Source organism: Sinohyriopsis cumingii, chromosome 4 (assembly GCF_028554795.1).
Source record: "Sinohyriopsis cumingii isolate HCF-2022 chromosome 4, ASM2855479v2, whole genome shotgun sequence".
Taxonomy (NCBI): Eukaryota; Metazoa; Mollusca; class Bivalvia; order Unionida; family Unionidae; genus Sinohyriopsis; species Sinohyriopsis cumingii.
The window spans coordinates 91,775,867-91,787,514 of NC_142964.1; the positions used below are offsets into that span (position 1 = coordinate 91,775,867).

Consider the following 11,648-nt stretch of genomic DNA (forward strand, 5'->3'; position numbering starts at 1 on the left):
AAAACCTTACATGGATTGTCATCTCTTTATCACTAAACATATTGTCAGTGTATGTCATCAAAAAGGAAAAGTTGTCATTCTATCTGACATAAACTAAAGCGCCACGTCTATCACATGGCACTGTACATAATGCAGATGGATTGCCTACAGAGTCATAATTAAATTTATATCTTCATTAGTTAGTCAAATCATATTTTTCAGCGACAATAGGGTCCTAGTAAATTCATGATTCAGTCAGTCAATATTTGTCATCCCTCTCAGTTTCATTAGTAATTTGATTGATACAACGGTAGAATCTGTAGGGATATTTTCATAGACTGACAAGTATGAATTATTCGTGCACTGCAAGAACGTCTTATGTGGTTCGTGATAAATTGTTACGCCTGTCGAAAACAATACTCTTATTGCCTAACTCACACACTGTGTTGAACCCAAACTTCAACACATGTGCCATATAAAACGAGAGACATAGTTCGATCGAAAAACAGCACAGACACGGGGCGGATCCCAAAAAATATCGTTGGGATGGGGAGTGTAGACAGCTAGACGAGAAGTCAAGGGAACAAAAGCCCTAGCTGGGGCATATGTCGCGAAACTCTAGTAGCTCTTGCATTTTAAGCATTTCCACATGTCATAATTTTAACTATTTAACTGTAAAGAAAACATTCTTGTTCACCCCTTTCGAAAATTTGTTTTGGCACCAGTTATTTTGATTGACATATTATTAGTGTGTGTTCCTTTATTTCTTAGCTGAAACGAATTACGATAAATATTTATCTTGTGTGTAAATTGAAGTCTTTGGGTTCCCTTTCCTCATCAAGATGGTTTTAACATAACAATATTTAGAATGTACCTAACAGAAACCATTGTATTCCACTCAGACGATTGGCTACATTGATTTCACACAGTTTCAAAATTTCGCCATAGAGTAGTTTGGGGTATTAAATATACAAATGAAAATAAGCATAAACCATTTCCAGACAAATGTATGTGCTAAAATCGCAGCAGAAATAACAGCAAATAGTACTTATTTCATCGAATTTGAAGAAAGAGCAGTTTTTCCTCCTGTGTCCGGTTCCGCTGTATCGAAAAGTGGACAAACGAGACCTCATGGATTTTTTCTTTCACGGCGTAGATCAATGTACATGTTATAGCTAGTCATGAATAAAGCTAAATATCACCTTAAATAATTCCAGACATAATTAATACAACAATAAAATTGATATATTGTTGACATGGTTATTTATTGTCTTAGTATATTCATGGATAAATCACCAAATGTTCCAGCGATGTGATTTTGATTTAAGAGTTTATAACATAATTATTCACAAACGACCCTCTTCTGTATGTCAGCCGAAGACAGATTTCTTTCTTTTCCTGTTTGCTTATGTTCATGTTTTATTTGTTTGCAGGGCGCACTGTTTGCTCGGTACCTTTTACAAGGAACCTTGATAAACTTACGATTTGTGAAAAACCAGCAGAGCGGTACAAAATGAGAAGTTACATATTGTTGCTCGATTTTAAGATCTTGCAACAAAAGATTTTTGGCACTAATTAGCCGAAAAACCCTTACCAGACTGAATTATCATGCTTTAGGAAGCTTAGATAATACACGCGATAAGACATGAAGCACCCGACAGGAGAAACGAGCCTTATGAAGATACAACGAATATTTTATAATAGCAATTTACTTTGATTTGCACCTAATTAATATATATTACTGCATCCCGCCCCGTCAAAAAAAAAGTTTTAAGAAGCATTGACTTTTGCCGTGATCTGAACCTTTAAAATGTTTTTCAGTATGACACAATTGCAAATAAAATAGGCAGAACGACCCTCCTTTATCCCGGAGGTCAGTTTAAGGGTCAGAGACGGGTGTTTCATTTTGGAGTCTATCGTTTACAGGCGTAATTTAGTATATTCCTCGGATTATCATGGGGAAAAGCAACTTAAGTTACGTATTCTTTATACTTCATTACTTTCGCCTGTCGGTGTGGATCAAGGTAAATTGATATAAACGTCTGGTCTGTTGTAAATAGTTTCAACCATTAGAAAATAAGTCTGTTGTAACAAGTTTCAACCATAAAATGATTGAGATACCTTTGTGTCTTCAGAAGCTCAATGTTTTTATGGTTGAAACTTGTTACAACAGACCATGCCTCATTTTGAATCACCCCATTAGAAAACTGAGGCTCGTGACATACAGTCAAATACCAAAAGCGTATGACCTGATCTGCAACCTCTTTCTGTCGTTTTAGGAGGCCGCAAGTGATAATGCCCCTGACGGTAGAATCCGACAGTAAGACCTTTAATGTGGTGCAGTTGTCGAATGACTCCAACCAGATCCTAGTACAAGGAAGTTGCAGGTAGGTGTGCGCACGAGTCACTTTCAATACAAATGGGAGACAAGAATTGCTTAAAATGAACGGATTCGGAAGATTTCATCTGCATCGATCACTTATCGACACATTTAATGATGGGCACCTGTTTTTAGTATTCACCTCAACTGTTTATTTGCAATTTAACCTACCATAAAAACGTAGTTACGCTGGTACACTATCAACACCCTGAATGTATCGTTCATCGTCATTTACCGGAGGCACAAATAGCGATATCTAAATATAACTTAGTATTAATCTGTTTAGCAGTTAAATGTACGGTCGAGAGTGAGACGTTTAGATGTTTTGCAGACAATAATTACATAGCTGAATATTTTGTTATTGTGTTATTTTTTTGTCTGCTCACATAAATTTGACGCGAATTGTCTTTTGCGGGGCATTATATGAGAGAAAGGGCGAAATAGAGTAACAACGAAACAGCACAAGTGACAGAAACTGATACTGACTAGACGAAACCTATAGATATGTATTCTACCTAATGGATAGGTCAGGATGAAAAGACATCTATAAACGACAAAACAAAGAGTACGCAACAAAGGACATAAATTCATTAGCAATTTCAATTTTGAAAAAAGATTTTTTTTATAAAAAGAATTATTATTTTACGCAATTTATGTATAAATGCATACATGTATGATTTATGTCTGTACAACGGACAGGAAAATGGAAAGAAACAATATAATTAAATGCCGAATATACTAATAGTGATATGTGATATTTCTGATATTGTTCGACTTAACTGGAGGCTGAACAGAGCCAGAGGAACAAAGAGCTGAGTGGGCAGACATCGAGGCAGCAGAGAAAAAAATGTTATGAGCCATTCTGTTAGAGAGACAGACTGACAACCGCTTTAAGTGTACCATTATCAATGTAAAATCAGTAAAAAAAATGACGCCTTATGCTAAGCATAAGCCGATTTATACTAAATATAGATAGCAGATACGTCCGTAAAATTGACTGGCTGACACTATTGCAGAAAGAGTTTGGCAGATTCACACCTCGACGTCGTTGGTGATCAGACTCCATTTCACATAGCTCCGGATCTTTATTGTTGACAATAACTAAATTTTCATCTGTCATAAACATATGATTAATTCATGTTGTCAAAACAAATTGTCCAAATTCAACATTACTATCAATTTAAATAAATTTGCAATCTTGAAAAACAATAGTATGATAAAGCGTATTAGAATTATCAGTTTTCATACACTGAGTTTGAGTCTGCACTCAGGCTGAAGAGTGTTCTGAATACGGGGCCAGGTTATTAATCAGTTTTTCGAGACAGAGGATTAGTGAGATAGCATTTTCACTATGAAGTGTACTGGTTTTCGACTCTGCCATTTTCGGGAAGAATGTACTTCCGGTCACACTTTACCGACGCATAAACTTCCGCTTACACTTTGCCAGACGCATAAACTCCCAACTACATTACCGAGGACTGCTGGGAAATACTGTTTAGAATATCCACAATATCAAAATATACAGACTTGGAATAAGTATGCACATCAGACTCTTATTTCGTATACACGAGATTAATTTGATTTATAAATGCTAGTAGTAAAATTATACAAACGACATGATTCGCAACAGCAGCTTTTATGAAAAGATGTAGCTAAAGGTAGGAACGACTTTTTTTTGTTGGAACTACAAATGTTTTCATATCAACGACATGACACAATTTCCTGTGTAAATAATTATGTGTAGTTTTTATGTTTAAGTCATATTCGTGCCAATATACGGGTCCATACTTTCGTAACTAATACTTTTGCCCTTTTCCTTAATAGGACCAACATGACATCGTCGTGTATTTCGTGCGCTGCTTCAAATAATTTCCAGTGGGTTTTGGTCTACGATCCTCGAGTTGCAACCAGTCCGCCAGTCAGTTTCGTACCTGTCTCCTTCCCACATTACTGCCGGTGCTCCAATATGCATCCCATGGGGTGAAGATTGCAATGATTCAGATATTTTGTTCTGGGATGACAGAGTCTGTTTGAGAGGTTGAAGAGCACCACGAAATTGTCATTCCGTAACATATTTATTGTCTTTGTATACTTTAAGTTGCACGCATCTATTCATACATTTCACTGCGACTTCAAGTTGATGCTTTAATTATATGTATGTATTCATAATTGATTAACTTATTCAATACAATTGCTTTCTTATTGTTCATTTTGATGAGTGCTGTCGCGATCTTTTCATTTTGTGGTTATGCCTTAGTGCCTTAAAACATATGTATTTGTCTGTATAAGTTTTCCCAAATGTGATATGCATATTCATGTATTTGTGATATACATGTGTATAATATGTGATCTAATTAAAAGTGATCGCTTCATTTGATTACAAGAACCTCAGCGTTTGCTCCTGTCCCGGTGTTTCTAATCATTTATAAATTGTTTTATGAAGCACACATGTTCCCATGCAGTAGTAATTTAACAGCTATGAACAACTCACGACATGCATTCTCCTTGATCTGAAGCGCTGGATTCTAAGCAGCAAGCATGAAATCGCAAATTTTGCATTTGACAAAGACCATTGTTGTAACGTTCAATCCAGAATGATCATTAAATGACTGGACTTTCCACTTATTTTGCATTTTCAATTACGTCTCATTTTTGTGTGCCTGTTTTCCAGATGTGCTTGTCATGCGTTTTATGTATTCTTCATAAACATGTTGCATAGACCATACATTTATTCCCTGTATCTACTTTATATACTGAAAGCGAAAATAATAGACCGAATAAGTCAATATATAAGTAATGCTTCTGTGGCAAAATCGAAAAAGATATTATTTTGTTCTAATCATTCTTCAAAATATTTTTTCACATATGATAGACAATACTTATTAGAGATTGCATGTGCACATCATATAGTTAATTATTATATATTTTCAGACCATTATCATTAATACTGAGGCGTGAAAGTAATGCCCAATCAACATAGATAAAACACCCATCCATGCGTAAAACTGTTTGTTCAAAATTTGCGTCTGTTTTCTTTCAAGACAAATTTATTATTACCATATTAAACAGTATGACGTTCTCTAATTTGTTTAAGCATGTCGTGTGTTAATTAATGTGTTCAGTCTTGCCATGTCATAATTTGAATACTATGGCTCATCCACAATCTATATTTAGCTGGTTGCCAAGATAAAACTCTGCACTGTAGTCATGACAGAATGAATGTTCTAGTGATAAACATCTATGATCGTGAGGTCCTGTACTAGAGGCTAAAACACAATGATTTAGAGTCACTGGCGAGACTTAACAGCATATGTGCACTATACTATTAATAATGGATTGGGATTGTCATACACATAGCTTATCATGTATATATTTCAGTTGTTTAATTGAACTTGTCTGGTTCATGCAATAGTTGGGTACTAAAAATTATTGGACAAATTAAGCGTATGTTCAAATATGGACCATATACCCATGCTCTACTGTCTACAAAAATAAAAGCTGTTTAAATATGCAGATTTGCCGAAGTTTTATACAGTAATGCAGTAATACCAAGAATATTGAAGAAAAAACTGTTCAGACCGCTGATAGAAAACATAACATTTGAAAAAATATAATGATAAGTTATCTACATAACAGGGCTAACTCTCTAACCTTCTTTGAATCATTGCGAGAAGTCAGCTTTGCTATATCCTGAAATTGTTTCATCTACTTCGACTGTTGAGCCAACTGATGGTTTTGTATAGAGTATAGACGACAATGATACAGATGGGCGTATCCATGTATGTAAATAATTAATTGAAAAGATAAACCATTTTTCTCAGCTTAGCTCATGGGTCATTAAACTACATGAAAGCGCATGCCTTTGTTATGAAGTTTCGTTGCCTTTATTGAATGGAGTAACATGAAGAATGTTTGTCTGTAACCTAATTGCAAATTCTTTATAAAGAGTATAGTGATCAGAATGCATGATGGGAAGAAAAACCTGAAGAAGTATCTTATAGAGCCGATGATATACAGGAAATATGCAACATTTAAGCCAACAAACTAATATTGTAAAGACGGTGCCGATACTGATAAAGCATATGCAACGGCCTGGAACGTCGTCTTAGGTCTACTCTTGAACGAAAAAAGACGAATCCTATGAATATATGCAATTTCATTCATTTGCCTCTTTATGGATATTTTTCCTGTATGTTTCTTTTTCAAGTTATTTTGATGTTTTGAAGGCGTATCTCGCATAATCAGTTACAATGAATAATCCAAAATACACGTTATGCAGAATTGACTGTTAAATGAAGCAAGAAAGTTCAACACAGATTCATAACTTTTCAAAGTCACAACATGTATATATCTTTTTAAAATGTCCGAAGTTTCCCGAAAAATTCACATGTATGCAATTTAGCATTTCAATAAGTTTGCATAATATATTATATCAAATTACTTGCTCAGAAGATAAAAGTCATGTTGATTGAAGACATTATATATCATGTAAATTTTTTTACAAGAGTTTTTTTTTCTTTATACCTACATTTCTGATTAAATGTGGTTTATGAATACATGTGAAAGATCAATGCACATGTATTTGTTTTATTTGGTATGTGAAATGCTTTATTTGGTATATGTAATGTTTTATTTGGTATATGTAATATTTTATTTGTTATATGTACTTTTTATATATGTTTATTTGGTATATGTAATGTTTTGTTTGCTATACATATTGCTTTATTTTGTATGTATAATGTTTATTTGGTATATGTTTAATTTAGTTTATGTAATGGTTTATTTGGTATATGTAATGTTTTATTTGGTATACGTAATGTTTTATTTGGTATATGTAATGTTTTATAAAAGTACAAAGACATTTAATAACTTTGTATTCTTAAAACTACAGGCTATAATCTTTAAGTTAAATTGCAGCGTTATAGTGAATGTTTACAGTGTCTATTTATTTAAAAACAAAAAACAAAAAAACACTTTTGTCATGCTTTTCTAAAAGTTTAATGCAAGAGGAAATTAATGTGAAATAAATTAGCTTTCTCTATTACAAAATTCACGCATTATTTTCAGTAATTCAAACTCTCTTAAAAATACTTTCGTCACAAGTATCCTTTGTACAATTTTAAAACGAAGGTATTAAATTTCTTTATTATGAAACTCGTTAAAAAGAGAATATATTAATTTAATTTCTTCTTGTATTATATTATCAGTAGCAGTGTTCCTTTTGTACGATAAACAAAATTAATTTTTGCTCAGTTAAATTGTTATAAAATCTTTCTTTATTATCCAATATATAAAACATCTCCCTTGCATTTCTTGTTTTGAGTACTTCGAAGTCAAGAAAAATTAATCTTATACTAAGAGTGTTTCAAATATTTTCTATTGTTCGCGTTGAGCGGATAGTATCAAAGATATTTAAGTAAACTCATCTAGCTATTATATATAGAATATTTGCTTCAAAAGAGTGAATCACGCATATATTTCATCAAGTGGGTGAAAATTCTCGAATCTTCGCCCAAGAGATGAAATATATCCATTATTTGCTCGGAGCAAGCAATTTTTCTTTTTTGTTTATTCTGAAACGGATTGGCTATCAGATTTCTTTCGGTGTCCCTCGCGATAATGTCAACGGTTTATGATCTGCTGTGTTTTGTGTATATTCACACAGAAAGAATTAGTAGTAACATAATTCACATTCCTAATTCAATGTAAAGGAAATATATGCACATTGTAGGATTTGAGCTTTGCTCGCCTGCATGCGATACGACCATTGTTATCACTAGACCAAGCAAGCGTCGAAACCTTCCTGAAATGTAATAATGTTGACACGATGTCCATTAAGGGCAATGAACAAATATTTCTGCAGCGAATTATCAAAATTATTTTTAAGGAAAGTCTAGTAATTAATGGCTTAGCATAATCTAAAATAAATTTCTTTACAATTGACATATTGTATACAAAAAATGTGTCTTCTAATTTTTAGTGTTTTCTGTGTAATGTCTGACTATGCTTCAAATACGTCATTACAAAACTGAAGAATAGAATAATCCATTACATATTTATAACAAACGGCAATACACTGAATATTTTTAGAAATGTAGCAAGGAAAGAATAAGTAGTTATTATTCTTTATTAATGCAAACTTCAAACATTTAGTTGTACTCTATGAAGATCAACTTAATTCAAAATTTTATAACTGTCTTGAAGAAAGATCTCTCGGTCTTGTTCATGACAGCACGGAGATATTCCAAGTGTCCGTGAGTAGCCATGATATCTTCTGTTGCGTTACCTATGCCTCTCGCTGTACAAGTTGACATCTGGTTCGTCAAGCAGGGTACGATTTTGATACATCCATCTGCGTTACCTACGCTCTCGGTGTACAAGTTTACATCTCATGTTGCATTATCTGTGTTTCTGTAGTGTTGAAGTTGCAACCAGCTGTATAGGCAAATTGAAAATAGGACCACGATGACGGATGTCTATGAAAAATAACTTACAAAATTATTTTTAAGGAAAGTCTGTCGAAACAAATGTCGTGTAGGACTTCATTTTTAGTGCATATCACAGTGATGTATTTGTATAATCAACTGTCCAGTCCAGCCATCACAATGTGTGTGTGTGTTTGTGTGTGTGTGATTTAGATTTTCAACGTAACTATAACCATTTTCCGTCATTTGGTTATGTCATCTAGACCTTGGCAGTTGATAGTGATGTCTAGCACTGGGGTTATCACGAGCAGTCATCCAGCATAATCTCCCACCCAGTCACATTATACTGACACAAAGCCGACCAGTCTCAACACTAACCTCTTAATGTTGAGCGCCAAGCGAGGCAGCTGCTAGTACCATTTTTATAAGTCTTTTGGTATGACTTGATCGGGGTTCGAACCCGCGACCTCTCGCATCCGAGGCGGACGCTCTATCCATTTAGGCCACCGGAGCACTCTATCACAATTTATAATCTCTATTTGGAGCCATAAATCCAATCTTAAGTTTAAATCTCCATCCACTTTCTTGGGATCCTAATAATGGGCTGAAGACAAAATGTACGAGATTTAAGACTCAAGTTGATTGGAAGAAGACCAATATGGCAGCCCCCCGTTAGCTGGTATCGTGATGATAGGCACGTCCATTGTACGCAAGGCCCAGTGTATACAGAAATGTAACGCTCGTTACATCTTGACTAGTCCTCATGCAACAAAATAATTACAATGCAGTAGCTAACTACTATCACAATGCCGTGCTCTATTACGCTTAAAATACATATAAATACATTTTCCGTAAAACATTTTTCTCCCGAACATTTAAATTACAGACTTTTAAAGTTAATAATACATAGCTTTAAACTCATTACGTACAATAACTGATATTTGACTGTACCACCCAGCCGTTACGCCAATTCTTATTACCAACAGTCCTTACAAGGAAATACAATTCTCAAATCTCATGATTAAACTGTGTCATTCTATACAATTTCTTTCATATAATAATCTATCCGATTCCTAAGATTGTGGCAATGATATGGGAAGGCCACACGAATATCTAAACAATTGAAGTGCATGTAAAACAACAAGTATGCGTTATTTCATAACATCTGAATTGAATTAATCTGACTGTGATAATATGTCTTTAACTTCGTTATTAAGTAACAAAGCTTCCCAGTTTATAGCAATGTTATAATCTGTCATTATATTTTGTCTAAATATTGTCCTCTAAATAGAAGACTTAGGTAATGCCCCTAATTTGACTACCTAAACTTAAGAGAATCTGGATACGCAAGACAATTAGTGTGTGTCCAATACATGAAATCGGCTCTAATGCCGATTTGGTTCCTGCAGAAGATGTAAGCACATCAGGGGGCAGTACCAAAAAAAAAACATTGATACTACTATAGTCTCCTTCCGGTCAATTATTAATCGCACCCCACGTCTATGGGCGGCCGTTTGTCCATATGTTCAATTCGATACAGATCTCTCTAATTGTTCGAGCTTACGGAACAAGGTTTGGTTTAAAATTGTAAGGTTTGAAGGGTTTAAAATCGTCAGCTACATTGTAATTGTACCAGGTAAGTACTGTCGAAGACGGGAGGTGGGGTATGTTTCACAATTGGCCGAAGGCAGACTATAATTACACTGAGCAGGTAGACCAACAAGTTGTTCTCAGCCTTTTTTCTGATATAACTTGTGGCAGAGAACAACTGTATGAAGGCGATTTGTGCTAGAGCTAAAAGTTTTGTTATTCTGGCAGATTATTTATTAGCCTGTTCGGTACTAATTTATTAACACTTTTTGATCGATCTTTGTGTCCAGATGGTAAGTATAACCCTTCTTCAATTGATATATGAAATTAAATCCTTTAGAACAATTCTTTTTATTTTTAGTGTACCCACTATCAGTACAGAATATGTATGTATTCAGCGGCTATTGATCTAGTATATGACTTGTTAAGGCATGTATTGAAAGTAGCATCACCCCCAAGAAAGAGCAACGCGTCTTATCCTATAGCAAAGCCTATATCACTTGGAAATGAATAATATGCATGGGACGCATATTGGTCAGTTCATTGTGATATAGGCTTTGCTATGCGGTTAAATATTCACCATTTACTTTCATAATGGGTGATATACGTCTAGTAATGGTAATAAAGGTAGAGAAAACCTTGCATACAAATATGTAAGAAATATGGCTGTATCAGTCTCGAATAGGAGATGTCAGAGAGGCATACAAGCTCCGTCTGAATTCCGTATATTAGTCTGATAGCGCCTATATTCATCCCTAAGCAGAGAGCCGAGGCGAATAAGTGGGTAAAGTTCCAGACTCGCAACAAGAAGGGCGCATGCTAGAATCCTGCCCGCACCAAATCGGATAGTTTGCTTTAGTGAGTCCCTCAGTCAGGAACTTTAAACAAACTGGGTCATTACGACATAAGCCTCTTATGCTGATGTTCGCGTAAAACACAAAACAAATAATCAACACAACATTAAGTAAATACCCTTCGTAACACCAAATACCCATCATAACACCAAACAGATACTCATCAAAACACCAAACAAAAAACCGTCATTGCACAAAAACAAATCCTTATTAGAACCATACGAAACAAATAGCCATCATAACACCAAGCTGATACCCATTATTACACCAAAACAGATACCCATCATAACACCAAACAAAAACACATCATAACACCAAGCTGATAACCATCATAACACCAAACAAATACCCATCATAACACCAAACAGATACTCATCAAAACACCAAACAAAAATCCGTCATTACACAAAAACAAATCCT

The 11,648-nt window shown here is 34.6% G+C and overlaps 1 long non-coding RNA gene across 1 annotated transcript; it reads left to right on the forward strand.

Moving 5' to 3' along the window:
* Window positions 1–415: 415 nt before the first annotated feature.
* LOC149801668 (uncharacterized) lies at window positions 416–10,719 on the forward strand. Its single transcript, XR_016420705.1, has 2 exons — window positions 416–2,366; window positions 4,184–10,719. It is a non-coding gene; the product is annotated as an uncharacterized LOC149801668 (long non-coding RNA).
* The last annotated feature ends 929 nt before the right edge of the window (window positions 10,720–11,648 follow it).